Here is a 25,237-nt window from a genome sequence, read left to right on the forward strand (position 1 = left end):
TAAAGCAGACAGATCATGAATAAAGAAGATTTTTGTAAATATTCCATTTTTATTTACACTTGCTAATTATTAAAACAACAAGCAATGTGTTTACATATCCATGGGAAAATATAAATATAAATCATACTTCCTTCTTGGAATATTAAAACCAATGGTATATAAGTGCATTGATAAATTTCTGTAACTGAAAAAAGGCAGAAACAAAGCCCTTTTGCGTTGTATATGCTAAGAAAGAGAAAAAAGTACAGAGACATGAAGAATACTAAATGTGTTAAAAGACAAATGTGAACAGTAGTTACCTCAGTGCAGGATTTTCCCTTTGATACTCTTTGTATTGCATGTATATTCACTTGTAAAAATTCTCCTAAAGAGGAAGATCGGTAATCTTTCCTGAATTAGCCACTGAGACCAACTACAATAAATTTGATGTATAACCATCATCAAACATTTGTTGAGAGCTCTTAATATGTAAGATACTAAACTACATAGTTAAAATTTCTCAGTCCTTGGGTTTCAGTCCTTGAATAACTAATGAAAGAGGAATCCGGGACCAATAATGATACATTGTAATACATTACTTTCTTCTGTCTCTCTCTCTCTCTCTCTCTCTCTCTCTCTCTCTCACACACACACACACACACACACACTCACACACACACACACACACGCACGCACACAATCACATACACAAAATCCATAAAGTTTATTCTGAGCAATTTGAATAGGAATTGTCTATTTTCACATATGCCAAAAATCTATGATTGATTTCCATTGTCTTGTTAGAAAAAAAAGGGGGGGTATTCTTAAAGCATCCTGCATTTATATTCCAATTCATACCCTCATTTTGAAATTGTCTTTGCCAAGCAAATAAAGTCAACCTTAATTATAGTATGGATTTATTTTCCTGCATTGCATAATTTCCTAAATTACAATGACTCTTCCATCATTTTCTGTAGATAGGTAGTAAATATTTAAGATTTTGGGGGCCATATGGTCTCTATTATAATTATTCAACCAGCCATCATATGACAAAAGTTGCCATAAATAATATGTAAATGATTAACATGACTATGTTCAAGAAAAACTTATTTACAAAATGGGCAGCAAGTTGGATTTGATCCATGGAACATAGATTACTGACCCAATCTAGATACTTGATTCAATCCTCTACCTTGTGACATTTGCTTATATTTACTTCTATGATAACAGTGCAGATATCTAAATAAATAGGTTGGGAGATTATAAATTTTAAAGCACAGAGTCAAGAGTTATAATTCTATAGGAATATGGACATTCAGTTATGATTCTCTTGAACTTGATGAAGATTAGGATTATAAAATAGCCGTAAATTTCTGGAGACTATCTTCCCACCCCAAGCTAATTCCAGCACACTTATTATGTGACCTAAAAGAAGCTGTTTAATGGCCATCAAGAGTCAGAGGTATTACCTCATTTTTAATCTTTATAGATAGATATATCTATTTTTATTGTTCTTATGTTCTTAATGAATAAATTGAGGTTCAGTAAATTTAAGTAACATAAAATGTTAAAGAAAATACTAGGTCTATGCTATAAATAAAAGATTTTTATTACAGTATTTTAGGAGAGAGTTGATCCTCAGATTAAATATGATTTGGGACCTCTAACTTTGGCTCATTCAATGCACAGTTTTATATGGTTGAATAAATAATAGTATCTTGGAACACATTACACATTATATAAATTAGTATGGTGTTAAAATATTTTGTTCTTTAGGCCATTTTTATTATTAAATAATGAAAACTGAACTTGTCTGGACAACTCACTCATTTAACTAATTATTTGGAAGTAAATTTTTGCAGTGCAACCTTATTCTTGACCCCAAAATTCATATGTTGCATACATATATATGAATGGTCTTAGAGCTAAATCTATGAATGAATGTTCTTTTATTAAATCTAATAAAATATTTTCCCCACTTTGTCTTAGAAAATGCCTTCACTAAATTTTATAAAATGAATGGACAATATCTATATTGTCCCTCTAATTTTTTTTTTGCTTTGGGGCTGCCATTCTAATTCTTTTACTCAGCTCTTTCCCAAGTAAATTTACTTCAAGGTGCAAACAACATAAAATCCAAATGTTCAAATGAGTATGCACTCATTTTAATTAGCAGTGCAGCAGAACTGTATATCAGTGACATTTTGTTTTTTTTAATATTATTCATAATTTTTAAAATTAATACTTTTTTATTTTATTATTTTTTTATTATTATTGTATACAAATGGGATACATGTTGTTTCTCTATTTGTACATGGAGTCAAGGCATACCATTTGTGTAATCATACGTTTACATAGGGCAATGATGTTTGATTCATTATTTTTTTTCCCTTCCCCCCACCCCTCCCACCCCTCTTTTCCCTCTATACAGTCCTTCTTTCCTTCATTCTTACCACACTCCTTATCCCTAACCGTAAACCTAACCCTAAACCTAATGCTAACCCTTCCCACCCCCCAATATATGTCCTCATCCGCTTATCAGCGAGATCATTCGTCCTTTAGTTTTTTGAGATTGGCTTATCTCACTTAGCATGATATTCTCCAATTTCATCCATTTGCCTGCAAATGCCATAATTTTATCATTCTTCATTGCGGAGTAATATTCCATTGTATATATATGCCACAGTTTCTTTATCCATTCATCAACTGATGGGCATCTAGGTTGGTTCCACAATCTGGCTATGGTGAATTGAGCAGCAATGAACATTGATGTGGCTGTATCTCTGTAGTATGCTGATTTTAAGTCCTTTGGGTATAGGCCAAGGAGTGGGATAGCTGGGTCAAATGGCGTTTCCATTCCAAGCTTTCTGAGGAATCTCCACACTGCTTTCCAGAGTGGCTGCATTAATTTGCAACCCCACCAGCAATGTATGAGTGTTCCTTTTTCACCACATCCTCGCCAACACCTATTGTTGCTTGTGTTCTTGATAATCGCCATTCTAATTGGGGTGAGATGAAATCTTAGGGTAGTTTTGATTTGCATTTCCCTTATTACTAGGGATGTTGAACATTTTTTCATATATCTGTTGATTGCTTGTACATCTTCTTCTGTGAAGTGTGTGTTCATTTCCTTAGCCCATTTGTTGTAATACATTTTAGGGAGCATTCCCTGAAGAAGTTAAAATGCCATTTATAACATTTTTGCTTTTAGAAAATGCAGAATACTCAGCTCTTATATAGCCTTGACTCCTGTTTACTTGTTATTCAGTACAATTATTGAACTATTTATCTTGGCTACATACTATGCCTTAATCTGCTTTTACATAGTAACATGGTAAGTTGAATGGTAGAGATTTTCAAAGGATGAAACAGAAGGCAGAAAGGAGTCTTTAATTTAGACTGAGATATGAGGGACAGCTTCTCAGATGAAAGCTACCAAAAGTACTTTGAATCAATAACTATATTGGTCTGGTGGAATAAGAAGTTGACAACTGGGGAAGGTGATGGGAATGGGCAAGAGTCTATTAGGGATTTCCACACATTCCCTGGAAGCAGACCATTGGTCCCAGGAAGGGTTGCTAGGAAAAGCTACCTTCAGGACTGGAGGTGTGTGAGGTAGCCATAGGGGTGGTGATGATTCTGTAGCAGTCACAAAGGATGACTGAGATTTTGGTGGCAAAGTGAACAGGATTTGGAAAAAATACACAAACAAACAAACAAAATCCCTCCCTATTGAAAGAAATGTACAAATTTCTATAAAAACATGGATTTCATGGTAGATACTTTGCTTCTACTGAAGAGTCATATAATTTTGTCCTGAGATCATACAAAGCTTTGTTGTAGTCCATTTCAAATGCTGTCCCTACTTCCCTTGTAGTGGTGGTTTTATTCCTCCAAACTATCTTGTTCCATGTTCCTAGATGACTTCATTTGGATTTCCACAGAATTAGACTCTCCAATTCAGCAATGGAGTGGTTCATTAGGAGTGAGTTTAGTTTGGATAATATTTTTCCAAGAGTCTCATTGGAGACTGAAGGGGAAAAAAACACGCAACAAAAGAGAAGAAAGAAAGTTTAAAAACTTTACATTACCATTTTCACTGGAAATTCTTCAATTGGAGGTCTAGAATATGGTATAGATCCTGCTACTTTATGTTATTCTACCTGGAGCATGAAGACTTTAGATCCACCAGCTCCTGTGAGTCCTTAAGGAGGTTTGTTCACATGGAGTAATAATTACAGCTTTCACACTTGTACACAGAGGCATCCTGATCAATGAAGTCTATAGGAAAAAAGACATAGGTGTTACTATGTGGAGTTTGGGTATGCACAGAAATAATAATTGCTAAGGCAAGGTGGGTGGAGCACCAACATTATCTACAATACCACACTATATCTATAGCTGTTACCAGCTTTGTGTTTCACATTGTTATATTTCCACCATCAAAATCAAAATGATGCTTACTGCAATTCAAATTTGAGAAGTGCTAAGGAAAGAGTCCATTAGAATGGACACATGTCAACGCTTAAGTAAATCATTATGCGTTATGGAAGTGGGTTCTTGAGAAAAGAACTCTACTAGGTCACAGAGTGTCAAGTTTGGGAAAACAGTTTAGAACTAAAGGTATAAAAAGATCCCAAAAAACAGTTTTGCAGTTGACTTTTGTATACATCAGTATTAAGAGGGTCAGTATAATGAATGACACACAAAATTCAGCTATGTTTGTCTTTACAGAGGACCCTAACAACTCATTCTGGCTTATCTGGATTGATACTGTGTTACTGACATCATTTTAGAATGCATGAAATGTGCCTAGAAGAAGAAAAGATGAGGGAGAGATGAAGGCCAGGTATGGTGTAAGGGTTTTGGTAAAATAACTGACATTAAGGAAATTCAGTGGAATTGAAGTTCAAGCAGATTTTGAACCACAGCTCTAGTTTTAGGGAATATGTAAATAAGAATTCCTAAGCTACAATTGAGTGTAGAGGGTATTTCTCCATAGTCTCACTGTTTACATACCAAAAAGTGAATTAAGAACAGAACTCATAGTTCCAAGTTCTACCATTGATGGTGATATTTTCTGTGTGTCCTTCCCAGGTGGGAATTAACTGAGTCCTTGGTTAGACTAAAACAATAACTTGAAGGCCTCAGTTTCTCCAGCTATAAGAATTTAGGAAATGTAAGAATTAATAATCCCTACAACACTGTGTCAAAAGAGTCAACATTCTTTTTTTTTTAATTAGAGACTGACTTTTAATAAATTAAAATTCAAAACAATTGTGACCTTAACTAATACTCATTTTTAAATAGGCTACCATGCATTGCAGATTCTGAGAAGAAAGTGTAGAGACTACAATAACCTTAATCTAGTTTTAATTATTTTTGACAGAAGGAGAAATGAGGACTGAATCCATTTCCATTTATCCTGTTGTAATAGCATATGTGCAGTCTGGGTGAGGGCAATTTTAAAGGATTTTGCCTTTCTGTAGAAATATTAAGATCTGCTACTTTTATATTTTATTTTCATGCTTCTAGGGTTTGCTATAGAACTTTAATGTCCATGCTTTGGTTTCACAGGATTAAATATTAAACAATATCACTAACTAGATATGGTACATTTACTTTCCAAGTAATTGGATTGTGGATGAACCTGCTGCTACTGTTCATTAGTCTGTAACTTCATAAGACTTTAACTCTATTCTCCTTTTACAACAGTGCAATTTGGAAACTTTCCATAGAGCTGAGAGCAGCTGAAAATAGTTGGATATGGCCTTACATTGCCTTTGGGATAATGATATCATGTTCATCAACAAAGGTGGCATGCCGTTGGTGTGAAATGGCAATCACAGCTTGCCAAATCATTTAGAGTTCCTTACCTAAACATACATGTCACCATTAGTAAAACACTGGTTTTATTGACTGCAAAATTAGCTTTTTACCTTATTGTTAAAGTGATAGATGTTTATTGTGGATGTAGAAATTTAAAAAAACAAAACTAAAAATCACCATTCTACTCAGAGATATTCATTACTAATATTTCCTTACATATATGTGTATTTTATATAGTTGTTCTAATTTTATATCTATAAAATGTGTTCTGTTTTCCTTTTAGCATTATTTCCATATCTTTAAAATTCTTCATAAGTAAATTTTATAATGGTGGCCTACTCTTTATTTTTATGGATGCAGCATGATATAATCATTCATTGCAGGACATTTGGATGGCTTCCAGTTATTTGCTGCCATAAATAATGACAAGATAAAATCTCTGCACATAAATCTTAGTCCTCATTTCTGATAATTTCTTTAGGAGAGATTCCCAGAAATGGAATTTCTGGGTCAAAGTGGCTGAATATGTTTTAAGGTCTTTGGTATCTTTCCAAACTTGCTTTCAAAAATGGCTTTATGAATTTGTATACTCACTGTGAGTTTATAACCAGGCCTGTCTCAGTACACTCTATCAGATTTGTATGTTAAAAAGTATTTTAATTAATTTCCCAATAGTAGTCTCTTATTTGATTAAGTTATATATCCTCACTGGATGAAATAATATGCATTTCATTAAAATTAAAATTATGCATATAATATTGCAACATTAAACTTACTGATAATACACCATTTAGTAAAACACATGATATAAAATGGAATATACTCCATCATTGCAAAAATGCAAAATGTATGCATATAGAAATTATTGGACAAAGATGAAGACCATTAAAAATAAAATGTAACAATAATGTATTACCTTAATAATGGACAGCTTACTATGTAGTTACTAACAGCATCATACTAAGTGCTTAAAATTTACTATTTCCTTCCATCACACTATAGTTATGTGAAGGATGCCCTAAAGCTTGAAGATTTTATAGAAAGATCATGTAGTCATAGAGGATGTCAGAATGGTTCTGAAATTTAAACCCAGGTTTCTGACTTCAAATCCACAATTAAGAAAATAAGCTAACTTTTAATCTCTTAAACATTTTTTTTTATTTCCTGAAATCTGGGGCATATCATATTCTTTATGACAGAAGAATATAAAATGGTATATTTAAGAGAAATCACAATGGATCAATTTCTTAAGACTTCTTAGAAAATAAATAATTAGCTAACAATCAAATATAGGAAGACATGTTTAGGGAAAAAAAAAAAAAATTGACCTAACCATTCATCAGCAAAATGCAAGTAAAACAATAAAATAACACCCATTTGAACAAATCTGAGAATAAAGGATCACTGAATGTTGTACTATTAATGTTTTATTATTAAATGTCATCTATAGAGGGGGACGTTTCAAGATGGTGGAAGAGAGAAGGTCATTTTCCTGCCTGTTCCATATCATGAAACCAAGAAAGAATATAAGCTGCTTTTCTACAAGGCAGGTGAATAAAAAAGGGGAAGGGACTTTACTGGAATTTAATGCTGGACAGGACAAATCAGGAACTCAGGAGATTGGATACAACAAAATAAGGAATAAATCCCCAATGTCACAGCTACTACTGCAGCCAGAGTCTTACCAGTCAGAGCAGTCCCTCTGCTAGCATAGTGGAGAGATAAGAGAATTAAAAAACCCACATTTTTAGGAGGCTTGAGCATGTCTGGGTACAGAATTTGGAGATGAAAGTCACTGCCCTACCAACTTGAAAAGCATTCTGTACAATATCCTTGTTTGGGAAAGGAACCCTTAATCTTCCAGCTGTGCATGGAGGACAGAGGAAGGAACCATTTTGCAGCTGTGGCATGGAACCTGCAGCTGAGGAAGCCAATTCCTGGCAAACCTGAGTTTGGCCAGAAATGCAGTTCTGGCAAACCCACGATGGAGGACATAGAGTGTGCCCAAGTCATCAGGAGAAAATCAAATGTGGAGAGAGGTTTACACAGGGACAACTGGTGGTGGAAACCCACAGGGCTTTCCCCTCCCCTCCAATATGACTGCTTGGGAAAGAAGTAGCTGGGCATGAATTTTAAAGGACTGGGACAGGAGAGATTGAATTTGGAGGTTGAACCCAAGACAAGGAAACATGATGTATACAGGTGATGGAGTGGACTATGAATTGTTTCCTTGATCACATGAGTGGAACCTGGGGGTGATCCCTCAGGTGCAGTTTTCAAGCATGGGCCAGCAATTGCTGGACCCTAGAGGTGCACTGATTTGAAATTTCTAGACCAACTGGAACATTGAAGAGCCTGGAGCCTACCTAAGCTTAAACCCCACTTGCAGGATTCTACTATGCAATTACCTTTCTTACTCTAGCAACCCCATCCTGAAGGTGAAACAAGCATCACACTCCAGATGACCCTACCACTGTTGAGCACTGCTGAGAAGGGAAGCTGAGAATCTTTGATCTCCTTTGGAAACAATTGTTTAACTTTCCATCCAGATCTTTTCTTTTTCTCTTCTCTGTTTAATTATGATCTTAACAGTTTATGGACATTTGTACATATATTTGTTTATTCTTTTCTCATTTCTAGCAGTCTTTGAAACCAGTTATTTTTCATGGATCAGTTTTTTGAAAACTAGGATGTTTGGTTAGTAGATTTCAGTTTTGTTTGGTATACTTTTATTTTTAATTTTAAAAATGTTATGTATTTTTTCTCACTTATATATTTCCCCTGATTCTCTTTCTCTCTTTTCTTCTGCTAATATCAAATCTCTATTGTTCTCTTTCACTCTTCCTTTAATTTTTTACCTCTATCTTTTCTCCTCCTCCCTCATAAATATATCATCCTACATCACTCTGTTCTTTTCCTGTTCACCATTCAAAATTGTAAACCCTTTTGAAAACTTGCTATTTTTATTTTAGGAAATAAAATGATCATATCATTTCTGTTTATTGTGACAATTAACAATATAGATGTGGTATCAGAAACTATTTCATTTAATGCTGTATATTATTTGCTTTGGTTGTTATTATTATTTGACTCCCACAAAACAGTGAGGAACTGGGAAACTTCAGGGACACTATAGTGTCCACAGGGTAAAATCCCTACTGCCTCAGATCTATAGAGTTAGATGGGTAGACATATAAACAACAGGAAAAAGTAAGGGAATAAATTGTCCCAAACGAACCAAGATACCTCAATAACAGAATCCATTGACATCACAGTGGAAGAAATGTCAGAGAAGGAGTTTAGAATGTACATAGGAAAACTGATCTGTGATCTATGATGTAAGGAGTGAAATCAGAGAGAAAATATAGGAAGTGAAAGAACACTTCAATAAAGAGATTCTGGAAAAAATTCAGCAGAATTTCTCAAAATGAAAGAATCAATAAACCAACTTAAAAATTCAATGGAAAGCATTTCCCACAAACTAGATCACTTGGAAGACAGAGTTTCAGGCAAAGAAGACAAAACATATAATCTTGAAAATAAAGGTGACTATAGAGAAAAGATGTTAAGAGACAATGAACAGAATTTCCAAGTAATATGGGATAATATGGAAAGATCAAATTTAAGATTTATTGGGATAGTTAAAGGCTCAGAGATACAAACCAAGAGAATGCACAATCTTTTCAATGAAATAATACCAGAAAATTTGTCAAAACTAAAGAATGAAATGGAAAATAAAATACAGGAGGCTTACAGGACTCCAAATATACAAAATTGCAAAGACCCACTCCAAGGCACATTATTATGAAAATGCCTAACACAGAGAACAAGGTTAGAATTTAAAGGCTGCCAGAGAAAAATGACAGGTCATATTTAGCAGGAAACCAATCCAGATCTCAGCTAATTTCTCAAACCAGACTATTTTATATTGGAATATAGTGAATATCTTGGAATAATATATCCCAAACTGTGAAAAAAATGGAGCCCAGCCAAGAATACTAAACCTATAAAAATTAAGCTTCAGAATTTAAAATTAATTTAAAACTTTCATGATAAAAAAGTAAAAAAAATCACTACTAGATAACCTGCACCACAAAACGTACTCAGTGAAGTATTTTATTTTATGAAGAAGAAATAAAAAGTAAACTTGAAAACCAGCAAATGGAAGAACTACACTAGAATAGTCAGACAAAGGAGAAACTAATTCAAATTAAACCAGAAATAAATCAAAATGACAGGAAATAAAACTTTTTTCTCAGTAATAACATTAATGTAAATTACCTAAACTCATCAATTGAAAGACAGATTGACAGATTGGATTAGAAAACAACACCCAACATTATGCTGTCTCCAAGATACTCACATCATATGCAAAGACATCCACAGATTGAAGATAAAGGAAGGAAAAAAAATATCATTCACATGTATCTTGGAAACAAGGAGAGATTTCTATCATTGTATAAGATAACATGGACTTCAAGCCAAAGTTAATCAGAAGGGACAAGAAGGACATTTTATACTGCTTAAGGGAACTGAACATCCACAAGACATAATAATCTTAAATATTTGTGTCCCTAACAATAAATCATCTACGTACACCAAAAAAACCCTTCTCAATTTCAAGAATCAAATAGACGATAACACAGTAGTACTGGATGACTTTAGCACACCTTTCCCACCACTGAATATATTCTCCAAACAAAATCTAAAGTAGCTATAGAACAACAACAACAAAAAAGAACAATTAATAATTTAGACTTAACAGACATATATAGAATATTTAATCCAACAATGATGGAATATACTTTCTTTGCAGAAGCACATGAATCCTGCTCTAAAAGATACCATTTGTTAGACAACAGAGAAACTTTTATCAAATGCAACAAAGTCAGGACGATACCTTGCATTTTATCAGATCATAATGGGTTGAAATTAGAAATCAACAATAAAATAAACAATAGAAGCTACTTTAACACCTAGAGACTAAAAACTATACTACTGAATAACCAATGACTAGCAGAAGAAATTAGGGATGAAATAAAAAAAAAATACTTAAAGGTAAATGAGAATAGTGACAAACAAACAACATATCAAAATCTCTGGGACACTACCAAACCAGTTCTAAGAGGAATGTTCATTGCATTGAGCTCATTCATCAACAGAATAAAAAAATCACCAAATAAATAACCTAACATTACATCTGAAAACCCTAGAAAAAGAACACGTCAACACCAAAAGCGAAAGAGAGGAAATAATTAAAATCAGAGCTTAAATCAATGAAATTGAAACAAAACAATTCAAAAAATTGACAAAATGAAAATTTGGTTCTTTGAAAAATTAAATAACACTGATGAAACCTTAGTCAAGCTAACCAAGAGAGGGACAAAACTCAAATTACTAAAATTCATGATGAAAAAGGAAATATCAATAGAGACACTACTAAAATACAGAGAATAATGAGAAACTATTTAGAAAATTTATACTCTAACAAAATCTTGAAGACATTGACAACTTTCTAGAGACATCTGACCTACCCAAATTGAATCAGGAGGACAAAGAAAATTTAAACAGATCAATTTCAAGAAATAAATTTGAAACTGTCATCAAAAGCTTACCAACAGAGAAAAGTCCAGGACCAGATGCATTCTCAGCAGAGTTGTACCAGAGCTTCAAAGAATTAACATCAATCCTCCTTAAATTATTCCATGAAATAGATAAGGAGGGAACCCTCCCAAACCCATTCTATGAGAATAGTATCACCCTGATACCAAAACCAGACAAAGACACATCAAGAAAATTTCAGACCAATATCCCTGATGAATATAGTTATAAAAATTCTTAATAAAATCCTGGCAAATTTAATACAAAAACACATTTAAAAAGATAGTGCACCATGATCAAGTGGGGTTCACCCCAGGGATGCAAGATTGGTTCAATATATGTATATCAATAAAGGTAATTTATCACACCAACAGACTTAAAAACAAGAATCACATGATTATCTCAATATCACATGATTATCTCAACAAAAAGCATTTGACAAAATACAGCATCCATTCATGTTCAAAACACTAGAAAACTAGGGATACTAGGAACATACCTTAACAGTGTAAAAGCTATCTATGCTAAAGCCAAGGCAAAAATCATTCTAAATGGAGAAAAATTGAAATAATTCCCTCTAAAAAAAATGGAACAAGACTTGGATGCCATCTTTCACCACTTCTCTTCAACCATAGTTCATGAAATTCTATCCAGAGCAATTAGACAGAAGAAAGAATTTAAAGGGATAAGAAAAGGAAAAGAGGATCTCAATCTGTCCATATTTGCTGATGACATGTTTCTTAATTTAAAACATAAAAAATGTAACCATAAAACTTTTAGAACTCATAACAGAATTCAACAAAGCAGCAGGATATAAAATTAACACCCGTAAATCAATTGCATTCCTATATATCAGTGATGAATCAACAGAAAGAGTAATTAGGAAAACTATCACATTCACAATAGCATAAAAAATAAAATATTTGGGAAGTGAAAGACTCTACAGTGAAAATTTTGGAACACCAAAGAAAGAAATGGAAGAAGGTCTTGAAGAAGAAATATCTCCCATATTCTTGGATAAGCAGAATTAATATTGTCAAAAATGGCCATACTACCCAAAGCACTATACAGATTTAATGAAATTCCTATTAAGGTTCTGATGATGCTATTCATAGAAATAGAAAAAGGAGTCATGAAAATCACTTGAACAATAAAACACCCAGAATAGCCAAAGCAATTCTCAGAAAAGTGAAGCAGGAGGCATCACAATATGAGAACTTAAATTATACTACAGAGTTATAGTATAAAAAGCAGCATGGTATTGTCACCAAAACATACATGAAAACCAATGGTACAGAATAGAAGACACAGAGAAAAACCCACATAAATATAGTTATTTCATACTAGACAAAGACCCCATAAACATACACTGGAGAAAAGACAATCTCTACAACAAATGGTGCTGGGCAAACTGGAAATCCATATGTAGAAAAATGAAATTAAACCCCTCTCTCTCACTCTGCACGAAAACCAACTCAAAGTGGATCATGGACCTAGGCAATAGATCAAAAATACCATGACTACTAAAAGAAATGTAGGCCCAAATCTCATCATGTCAACTTAGGAATGGACTTCCTCAACAAGACTCCTAATACACAGGAAGTAAAATCAAAAAAATAAATGGGATGTTATCAAACTAAAATGCTTCTTCACAGCAAAGGAATCAATCAAGAATATGAAGAAAGAGCCTACAGAATGGAAGAAAATCTTCGCCACATGCACCTCAGGCAGAGCATTAATCTCCAGGATAAAGAACTCAAAAAACTTAATATCAAAACCACAAATAATTCAATCAATTAATGGACTAAGAACTTAACAGACACCTCACAGAGCAAATATAATAGGTAAATATATATATATGAAAAAATGTTCAACGTCTCTAGCAATTAAAGTAATGCAAGTTAAAATTACACTGAGACTCCATCTCACTCTAATCAGAATGGCAATTATCAAGAATATAAGTAACAATAAATGTTGGCAAGGATTTGGGGAAAAATGTTAACTCATGCATTGCTGGTGGGACTGCAAATTGGTTCAACCCCTCTGGAAAGCAGTATGAAGTTTCCTCAAAAATCTGGAAATGGAACCACCATTTGACCCAGTTATTCCACCCCTCAGCATATACCCAAAAGACTTAAACTCAGCATACTATAGTGATGCAGACACATCAATGTTCATAGCAGCTCAATTCACAATAGCTAATCTATGGAACCAACTTAGATGCCCTTCAGTAGATGAAAGGATTAAGAAAATGTGGTGTATACATACAAATAGAATATTACGAAGACATAAAGAATGAAATTATGGTAATTTCCAGTAAATGGATGAAAATGGAGACTATCATGATAAGTGAAATAAGCCAACCCCCCAAAAAATTGTCAAATGTTCTCTCTGATATGTGGATGCTAACACACAATAAGGGAAGTGAGGAAGAATAGAAGTTCATTGAATTAGAAAAAGGGGAATGAAGGGAAGGGACAGGGGATTGGAAAAAAAAAGACAGTAGAATGAATCCGATATAACTTTTCAAGTTCATATATGAATACATGACCAGTGTAACTTCACATTGTATATAAGTACAAGAATGGGAAAGTATACTCCATGTACATATAATAGGTCAAAATATACTCTACTGTCATGTATAACTAAAAAGAACTAATAAATTTTTTTAAAAAGATTATATAGTCATTAAAAATGCTCAAATATAAACAATCATTTTATATAACTATTTCTATTGCTACAAATAAAAATATACATTATAGTAAAGAATTAAGCTGCCTGTGTATATAATTCAGGAAATACTTTTACATTTGATAATTTATTTTATTTGATACATTTAACATTTTCCATTGAAGTTGCAATGATAAAATTCCATTCTTTGATTCATTCAGGAATTATTTCCTGATTGCCTACTAGGTACTCAGTATTATTGTAGAATGTATGGATATATGACCATATTCAATGAACAAAATTACCTTCCCTCTACTGTCTTATATTCTAATATGGAATATAGATAATAAACACAATCATTAAAATATTTATTCTATTATATTCTGATAAATGCTACCAAGAAGTTAGAGAAGGAAAATATGTACATTGGAAAGAAAATATTGAAATTTTAGAGAGTATGGCTGAAAACATATCAATGATAAAGTAAATTAGAATATAGACTTGAAGGAAATAAGAGAATAAACCATAAAAACATTTGTGCATAGAATACCCAGCTAGGGAGAAGCAATCTCTGCAAATACCTGTGGTGGTGGATTATTGGTTGGACCAAAGAGGAACAGAAAGGCTGATTTAACAATATTAGCGTATTAGAGGAAGGTAATATTGGTAGATCAGAGAAGTAATGGGATTTTGTAATAGAATATCATAATCAAGGTTATACACCTAGGTTTATGCCTGTTTTCTGATGTAATTATTAATAACACTGTTTTCACTCAATTGTTCCAGTATGGATATGTTACCATGATTGTAGTGAGAAGTTTTACTTTTACCTAACACGGTTTGAACAGGTGGATGAAATCACCTGTTGCATGCTTTGGCTGAATAACTAATGGTTCTTGTTGAGAGTGGACTGAAAATAGGAAGGAGTTGATGTAGAAATACTGCAATAAGACTATCAAAATATCCCAAGTAAAGGAGATGGTGGACTTAACCACAGTGACATGGGTGGTGCAAGAGGCAAATGGAAAAAGTCTAGATCTACTTAGAAAGAGAAGTAGAAAGAATATGTTGAAAAATTGAATATAAAAGAAGAATTTCAGTAAGGTACATTTTAATAAGTTAGAAACCATTTCAGATTTATAGAAAACTTGCAAAAGTACTCCAAAGAATTATAACACCATCTTCATCAAGATTTACTAAATATTAATGTCTTACCACATTTTCATTATCATTTTCTCTTTATCTTGAAATACATGCATGACTGGGTGTGTTCATGTGTATGAATGTTATTATTTTATCACTATTGAGAACTGAGGAAAGCTGCAGTTATTCACCCTAAATATTTCAAACAATATGCATTTCCTGAAGAATGAAGACATTTTTTACCAAATCACAATATAATCATATAATCTAAAGAAGATCTTAAGCTTGTTATGGTGCTATTAGCTTTCCTACAGACCTATTATTTTAATTTATCCAAATTTAATATCATTTTAAAACAAAGGAGAATGCCTGGCCCAGGATTACATGTGACATTTAGTTGTCATGCATTTTAGTCCTTTTAAATTTGGAACAATTCTTTTCTCCTTTGTCCTTCATAATTTTGATATTTTTTAAAGGTACAGAGCAGTTATTTTACAGAATGTACCTCAACTTGGACTTGCATACTACTTCTTCATTTCTACATTATAAATGATGTTATGTTACCCTCAGTATTTCATGTCAAAATATCAGGATGTTGATTTCTCCCATGACTGATCTTAACTTTGTCACTTGGTTAAAGCGGTACCAAGTTTTTAAATTTTTACTATTTTTCCTCATGTTTTAATAAGTATCATGTTACCCATAATTTACTATCTATTGATTAGTATTGCTTGAATCAGTTGTTACCATTATGACTTTCAAATGGTGATTTTTCTAATTTGGTCAATCTTTTTACATCTATTAGGATGTATTCCACTGTAAGGAGAAGTTTTTTAATCTTCCCCAGTTTTTTATTTACCCACATTACTGCAGCCTCAGAGATTAACATTCTTATAAAAAGGTAAAAATGCTTTAAAATCATTTTAATGTTCAAATAATTTCAGATTTGTCCAGTGAAAACACTCTCAAGGGTTGTGTGTACTTGAGTGCCCATTGTTCTTTGACACTTTTTCACTCTGATGAGATATAAATTTTATTATGTGATTTCCCAGACCCTGAGAGTGTGCTTCTGGATATAGACAGATAGACACACACACACACGCACACACACACACATACAAAGATTCAGCAAATGTTGGAAGTTGTTGGCCTTTGTCATCAAAATAGAGAGGGACAATGTTAAACTTGAAGATTCAAATGTGATGTGCGTGAATAGACTGCCTCCTATACATGGGGAATGATTTTCTTACTACAAGATATAAAAGAAAAATTAGTCTTCCGAATGTTTGGGGTTTCATTCTGCCAAGTGTCTGGCTTTTAGGAGTCACACTTTGAGACTTGTGCCAAACAAAATGTGCTGCTGGCTTCATTCATCTCTGGTTCTATGCCAAAGACAGGTTGGTTTTCCCTGACTGGGGAGTCATGTGCTACATGTGTTGTCTTATTCTGTCAACTAGATCTGAATGCTCTGCTCTTCTCTGTGTCCTGTCTCTCTGTTCCTTCAATCTCTTGCCTTTATGAGGGTCTCAGGGCTCTTTTGAGACCTGTTTCTAATATGTGGATTCCTGTTTTACATAAGTAACTTTTGGACAGGTGTTATTTCTGAATTGAGAACAAAACATACTTGCATGTTGTTGTTAAGAGAGAAGTTAGAGATCATTAACATCGCTAACTAAATTTAGCAAAGAAGTATTACTTTTGCTTCACCAATTTGCTAAATAATTATTGCTATCCCAGGAACAGTATATTCAAGAAGAAAATAATTTATGTTTTTGTAAACAAAAATTTAGTATTTGGTAATAGTGAAAACTGGCTTCCCTATGTTAGTCTTAACTTTTTAAACAGATGGTAATTTTTCTGCCCATCTAATCCAAATTTCAGTCAAGATTCATGATAGTTTTAAACTTTGGAAGCATAATTTTGTGAATTCCCAGTTTTAAAGAAATGTAGTTTCTACTACCTGTGATTTCTTAAAAGTATGCTCATGTGGAAAATAAATTTTTATTTTGGGAAAGAAAACATTTCATATTGAAAATAAAAAATGGAAGACTAAGCAAGATACATTCAATATCATAGACTAAAAATTAGAATTGGATGAAATTCATTTTAACTTTAATGAAGAATAAACTAATTTAAAGAAGAGCCATATTCACATAAGGAAAATTAAGTCTGCTTCTTTAAACATGCATGTATCAAATCAGAGAGGAATAGAAAATGTATTATAAATGAAAATGCAAATATCTGTTGACACTTAGAAAAGATTTTTGTATTGTGATGAAACATTGGTTAGATAGGAATTGTGTACATGTGTAAATAAATATGTATATGTGTATACATTTATATTTTATTGTGCTATATGCATTTTAATGTATTTATTTAATTATATGTATACCCATATATGTTCATATATGTGTGTATTGTTTATAGATAAATTTATATGAATTAACATGAAATATTATAAATGCATATGAAACTACTTAACAAGCTTCTGTTATTGAACAGGGAACCATCTCATATTTATAACTTAGAACACCTCATCATCTCAATGCCATTTTCTTTTATGCACAGTTATAACAATGAATAACGGCATTGATCCTTCAATCTAAAAAAAAAAATAATGTCTTGGCCCAGCCAGAAAATTAAGAAAGAATGTTCAAGACTGGCCAAATGATAAAAGTGATCTATTTTCTCTCCTATTTTCTAAGTACATTAATCAGTCTGTCATGATACTGCCTAGGATATTTATGTCTGCCTAGAAACAACAAAAGTTCACTTTTTGTTTTTCCAAAAAGTTGCTAAGCTGTGTTGACATTTTCACCCTGGAGGACAGCCACATCACTCTGAACATATGCCACAAAATAGCTCATTCATGTTAATTCTGCATAAATGTGTTACCTGCAGTGTTCAAAAATAGAATTGAAGTGATATATTTTGAGCATATGTATGACCCACAGGAAGAGTTCAAATGCAAGTAGATAATAAAAAAAGAAATGAATTCCATTACATTTATTTTCATGATTAAAATATGTATAAAAATTATTTTGTGATATTTCTAACATGAATATATTAATAGAAAAAAACAAACAAACTTGTATTCTTATCCTTGTGTGTCATAAACAAATGGACTTGGACCAAGGTGAACCTTTAACAAATGTTTGTTGTACTGAAAGGTTGAAATTAAAAAGCCTTTTATATAAAACCACTATAAATATTATTTAAGAAAAGGATTTTTTTAGAGATAGAAGATGGCGGACTAGAGGGTGACTGCTTCTCCCATCGTTCCAGAACTCAGGATTCAAGAAGGGGAGGTTCTGAGAGACTCAGACCAACATAGAGCCACAGGGTGAGTCTCTCCCACTGGGTGAAGATCGGCCAGGGTGGCAGGTCCGGGCAGGGGCAGCTTCTTGGAACAGGGCAGGGCAGCGAGAGTCTTCCCCAAGCAGCCCTGCTCTCTCCAGCCACAGGTCCGGTCCACAGCCAGGTTCTCAGAGCAGGCCCGCCCAGTGACAGCTTTTCGCACAGAGCCAACCCCAAGCCCGGGACCCAGCTGCAGGCCCCGGCCCTGCAGGTGGCTTCTGGGACCAGGACAGGGCAGCGAGAGACTTGCCCAAGGAGCCCTGCTCCCTCCAGCAGCAGGTGGGGTCCACAACCAGCTTCTTGGAGCAGGCCTGCCCATTGAGAGCTTTTCTGCATAGAGCCAACCCCAAGCCCTGAACCCAGCAGCGGGCCCAGCCTGCAGACAGCTTCTGAGACCAAGGCAGGACTGGGAGAGGCTTTCCCCGAGCAGCCTGGCTCCCTCAGGCGGGGGCAGGCCCTGTCTATAGCCAACTTTAGTACTTCCCAGTGAGAGGATTTCAATGCAGAACCAGTCCCCAGTCCTGGACCCAGTAGCGGGCTAGGGGCAGCTTTCTTCGGAAGCACTGGATTATCAGTTCCTCCAAGACTTCAGGCTACTGAAGGCTGGGAGGTGATATACTGGAAATCTACAGGGACACTCTAAGACAAAGAGGAAATCTGCAATATCTCAGAGTCCCATTGATATCTGACCAATATGAGAAAACAAGGGAAGAAAATGTCCCAAACAAACCTAGATACTATATCAATAAAACCCAATGATAGCACAGCAGAAGAAATGTCAGAAAGGGAGTTCAGAGTGTACATAATTAAAACAATCAGGGAAGCAAATGAGGAGATGAAAGAGCAAATGCAGGCATTGAAGGAAGAGATGAAAGAGCAAATGCAGACATTAAATTGTGGCGAGCCGCCTCGCCACCATGATAAGATGGCGCTGGTTTCCTGAAGTGCTTTCTAGGTAAACAAGCCCATATTTGGTTGAGCTAACTGTTGCAAATGGGAGCACCTATGAACATAGGCCAAGTGGCAGGAGTAGATTGGCTATTGCAAGAGTATAAAAGTGTATGAATTCGGCTCAAGAGGTAGAAGAAGAAAAACCATGGTTTTATAATATTGAGGTCCTGATTAAACTGCTAAAGGAAGATTCCTGTGTCGTGCTTTCTTGCGGGCGAGGGACACGACATTAAATGATCGCACCAATCAACAGTTAAAAGAGCAAATACGGGAAGCAAAATATCAATTCAATAAAGAGTTAGAGATACTGAAAAAAAAAAAACAACAAACAAACAAAAAATCCAACAATATGCTGCCTGCAAGAGACTCATCTCATAGAAAGAGATACCCATAGACTAAAGGTGAAAGGATGGGAAAAAACATACCATGCACACGGACACAGCAAAAAAGCTGGAGTATCCATCCTCATTTCAGATAATGTGGACTTCAAGCCAAAATTCGTCAGAAGAGATAAAGAAGGACATTACATACTGCTTAAGGGAAGAATAAATCAGCAAGACATAACAATCATAAATATCTATGTCCTGAACATTGGCTCATCCATGTACATCAAACAAATCCTTCTCAATTCCAGAAATCAAATAGACCACAACACAATAATACTAGGAGATTTTAAAACACCTCTCTCACCACTGGATAGATCTTCCAAACAAAAACTGAATAAAGAAACCATAGATCTCAATAACATAATCAACAATTTGAACTTAATGGACATATATACAATACACCATCCAAGGAAGAACAAATACACTTTCTTCTCAGCAGCACATGGATCCTTCTCTAAAATAGACCATATTTTATGCCACAGAGCTGATGTTAGCAAATACAAGAAGATAGAGATACTACCTTGTATTCTATCAGATCATAATGGATTGAAATTAGAAATAAATGACAGAATAAAAAACAGAAACTTCTCTAATACCTGGAGATTAAATAATATGCTATTATATGATGAATGGATAACTGAAGACATCAGGAGGGAAATAAAAAAATTCTTAGAAGTAAATCAGAACAAAGATACATCACATCAAAATCTCTGGGACACTATGAAAGCAGTACTTAGAGGAAGAGTTATTTCATGGAGCGCATTCATCAAAAGAAGTATAAATCAACAAATAAACAACATAACACTAAAGCTCAAAGCCCTAGAAAAAGAAGAGTAAACCAACACCAAAAGTAGTAGAAAACAGGAAATAGTTTAAAATCAGAGCTGAAATCAACAAAATTGAAACAAAAGAAAAAATCGAAAAAATAAACAAAATAAAAAGTTGCTTCTTTGAAAAAATAAACAAAATTGATAAACCCTTAGCCACACTAGCAAAAAGAAAAAGAGAGAAAACTCAAATTACTAAAATTCGGAATGAACAAGGAAATATCACTATAGACACGAGTGAAATACAAAACATAATTAGAAATTATTTTGAAAATCTATACTCCAACAAAACAGAAAACCTTGAAGACATCAACAAGTTTCTAGAGACATATGAATTACCTAAACTGAACCAGGAGGACATACATAACTTAAATAAATCAATTTCAAGCAATGAAACAGAAGAGGTCATCAAAAGCCTACCAACAAAGAAAAGTCTGGGACCAGATGGGTTCTCAGCCAAGTTCAGCAAAACCTTTAAAGAAGAGCTCATTCCAATACTCCTCAAAGTACTCCATGAAATAGAAGAGGAGGGAACCCTCCCAAACTCATTCTATGAAGCCAATATTACCCTGATACCTAATTCAGACAGAGACACATCGAGGAAAGAAAATTTCAGACCAATATCCTTAATGAACATTGACACAAAATTCTCAACAAAATTTTAGCAAATCGCATACAAAAATATATTAAAAATATAGTGCACCACGATCAAGTGGGTTTTATCCTAGGGATGCAAGGTTGATTCAACATCCAGAAATCAATAAATTTCATTCACCATATCAACAGACTTAAAGTTAAGAATCACATGATTATTTCAAAAGATGCAGAAAAAGCATTCGATAAAATACAGCATCCCTTCATGCTCAAAACACTAGAAAAAATAGGGATAGTGGGAACATTCCTTAACATTGTAAAGGCCATCTACGCTAAGCCCATGGCCAATATTATTCTAAATGGTGAAAAACTGAAAGCATTCCCCCTAAAACTGGAACAATGCAGGGATGCCTTCTTTCACCACTTCTATTCAACATCTTCCTTGAAACTCTAGCCAGAGCAATTACACAAACCAAAGAAATTAAAGGGATACAAATAGGAAAAGAAGAACTCAAACTATCCCTGTTCGCTGATGGCATGATTATATATTTAGAGGAACCCGGAAATTCCGCCAGAAAACTTTTAGAACTCATAAGTGAATTCAGTAAAGTACCAGGTTACAAGATCAATGCTCATAAATCCAATGCATTCTTATACATAAGTGATGAATCTTCAGAAAGAGAAGTTAAGAAAACTACCCCATTCACAATAACCTTGAAATAAATAAAATACTTGGGAATCAATCTCACAGAAGAGGTGAAAGACCTCTACAATGAGAACTACAGAACACTAAAGAAAGAAATTAAAGAAAATCTTAGAAGATGAAAAGATTTCCCATGTTCTTGGATAGGCAGAATTAATATTGTCAAAATGGCCATACTACCAAAAATGCTATACAGATTCAATGCAATTCCAATTAAAATCCCAATGACATACCTTACAAAAATAGAGCAAGCAATTATGAAATTCATCTGGAAGATAAGAAACCCAGAATAGCTAAAGTAATCCTTAGCAGAAAGAGCGAAGCAGGGGAGCAATACCAGATCTTCAACTCTACTACAAAGCAGTAGTAACAAAAATGGCATGGTATTGGTACCAAAAGAGACAGGTAGATCAATGGTAACAGAATAGAGGACATGGACACAAACCCAAATAAATACAATTTTCTCATATTAGACAAAGGGGCCAAAAATATGCAATGGAGAAAAGATAGCCTCTTCAACAAATGGTGCTGGGAAAACTGGAAATCCATATGTAACAGAATGAAATTAAACCCCTATCTCTCACCCTGCACAAAACTCACCTCAAAGTGAATCAAGGACCTTGAAATCAGACCAGAGACCCTGCATCTTATAGAAGAAAAAGTAGGTCCAAATCTTCAACATGTCGGCTTAGGATCACACTTCCTTAACAGAACTCCCATAGCACAAGAAATAAAAGGAAGAATCAACAACTGTGATAGATTCAAACTAAAATGCTTTCTCTCAGCAAAGGAAACTATCAGTAATGTGAAGAGAGAGCCTACAGAGTGGGAGAGTATCTTTGCCACTCATACTTCAGATAGAGCGCTAATTTCCAGAATCTATAAAGAACTCAAAAAACTCAACACCAAGAATACAAATAATCCAATCAACAAATGGGCTAAGGAAATGAACAGACACTTCACAGAAGAAGATGTACAAGCAATCAACAGATATATGAAAAAATGTTCAACATCTCTAGTAATAAGAGAAATGCAAATCAAAACTACCCTAAGATTCCATCTGACCCCAAATAGAATGGTGATTATCAAGAACACAAGCAACAATAGGCGTTGGTGAGGATGTGGGGAAAAAGGTACGCTCACAGATTGCTGGTGGGGTTGCAAATTAGTGCAGCCACTCTGGAAAGCAGTGTGGAGATTCCTTAGAAAACTTGGAATGGAACCACCATTTGACCCAGCTATCCCACTCCTTGGCCTATACCTAAAAGACTTAAAATCAGCATACTACAGAGATACAGCCACATCAATGTTCATTGCTGCTCAATTCACAATAGCCAGATTGTGGAACCAACCTAGATGCCCTTCAACTGATGAATGGATAAAGAAACCGTGGCATATATATACAATGGAATATTACTCAGCCATAAAGAATGATAAAATTATGGCGTTTGCAGGCAAATGGATGAAATTGGAGAATATCATGCTAAGTGAGATAAGTCAATCTCAAAAAACCAAAGGATGAATGATCTTGCTGATAAGCAGATGATGACACATAATGGGGAGTGGGAGGGGTTAGTGTGAGGGTTAGGGTTAGGTTTAGGGTTAGGGTTAGGGAGGGGGGCAAGAATGGAGGAAGGAAGGACTGTATAGAGGGAAAAGAGGGGTGGGAGGGGTAGGGGGAAAGGGAAAAATAACAATGAATCAAACATTATCCTATGTAAATTTATGATTACACAAATGGTATGCCTTTACTCCATGTACAAACAGAGAAACAACATGTATCCCATTTGTTTACAATTAAAAAAAACATAAAAAAATAAAAATTTAAAAAAAGTTTTTTTTAGCAACATGTAGACAAAAATTTGTATTAGTCTGCATGTCTTCACTGTAGTTGAAGTAATTACTTCTATATCTCAATTTTAATTTATCGTATTTCACTTTGTCCCACACATTTTTCTTTCTTCCTTTACTTTTTAAAATTAATATTTTTGTTTAACTTTTTTGCTTACCCTTATATTTCTGTTCTCTTACCATTGACACTACATATTACATAATGGATTCCTGGCCTATAATCATTTAACATAAACAATTCTATCACCTAACAATTATTGGAAAGTCTTATAAATACTACATATTTAATTTCCTCTGAACAGATATAATAATATTGGTTTTTGTACAGTTGTATATGTGCATATGGTTGTTCATATGGTATAAAACAACAAGTATGGTAAAAATGATCTATAACTATAAACAAACTCGAGGTGTTTTGTGCACAGTTTTCAGTTAGTTTTTCCCATGATTTTACCGTTTCCACAGCTCTTCACTTCTTTGTCTTTGAATAGAAATCTAGCATCAGTTTTTGTCTTCCTGAAATATTCCTTTTAATAATTCCATAGCACAGGTCTACTTGTGAAATTTTTCTTAGAATTTTGATTATAGGAAATTTATTTTTAATAACATTTTAATGTTGCAGAATACACATAAGTTAGCATCTTAACATTTTTAAGGGTAAAATTCAGTGGTAGTTAGTACATTCATAATGTTTTACAACCATTACCATTGTCCATCTCTAGAACTACTATCATTTAATACAAATGAAAACCTATAATAATTAAATAGTAACACCCGTTCCTCCATTCTCCTATCCCTGGCAATAATTATTCCTTTTGTTTTTAAGTGTTTGTCTACTCCAGTCATTTCAGTTAAGTTAATCATACAGTATTTGTCCTGTTATAAATGGCTTACTTATAGCCACTTCTGTTTTCTTCTGGTTATAATTTGCATAGGATATATATTTTCATCCTTTTATTTGCAAACTTTGTTTCTATATATTTAAAACGAGTCTCTAGAGACAGCATATAGCTGGATCATGTGTTTCTTAAATCCAATCTTTCAATATCTGGCTTTTGTTAGGACAGTTTAATCCATTTACACTTGATTACTAATAAGTAGGGACTTGTATCATTTTAGTATTTGTTTTCTCTATGCCTTACAGTTTATATCCACTTTATTTCTTTACTATCTTCATTTGTTTAGTTGATTTTTCCATAATAAATGTTTTCATATCCTTCTCATTTCATTAGTGTATATTCTCTATCTATTTTCTTTTACAGTTATAATGGGGATTATATCTAACGTCCTAATTTTTATGATTCCAAATTGAATTTATGCTAGCTTATCTTAAAAAACAAAGACAA

General features: G+C 33.9%; 1 long non-coding RNA gene across 4 annotated transcripts in view; it reads right to left on the reverse strand.

Annotated features, from left to right (window-relative positions):
* Window positions 1–3,009: 3,009 nt before the first annotated feature.
* The window catches only part of LOC124963974 (uncharacterized), a 289,359-nt gene continuing 267,131 nt past the window's right edge, over window positions 3,010–25,237 (reverse strand). For all 4 annotated transcript variants that reach the window (XR_007104858.1, XR_007104855.1, XR_007104857.1 and 1 more), the window contains 2 exons: window positions 4,143–4,260; window positions 3,010–4,009 (listed from right to left, as the gene is read on the reverse strand). This is a non-coding gene — a long non-coding RNA (uncharacterized LOC124963974). The remainder of the gene's footprint in view (window positions 4,010–4,142; window positions 4,261–25,237) is intronic.

The sequence above is a fragment of the Sciurus carolinensis genome, chromosome 14, assembly GCF_902686445.1.
Source record: "Sciurus carolinensis chromosome 14, mSciCar1.2, whole genome shotgun sequence".
Taxonomy (NCBI): Eukaryota; Metazoa; Chordata; class Mammalia; order Rodentia; family Sciuridae; genus Sciurus; species Sciurus carolinensis.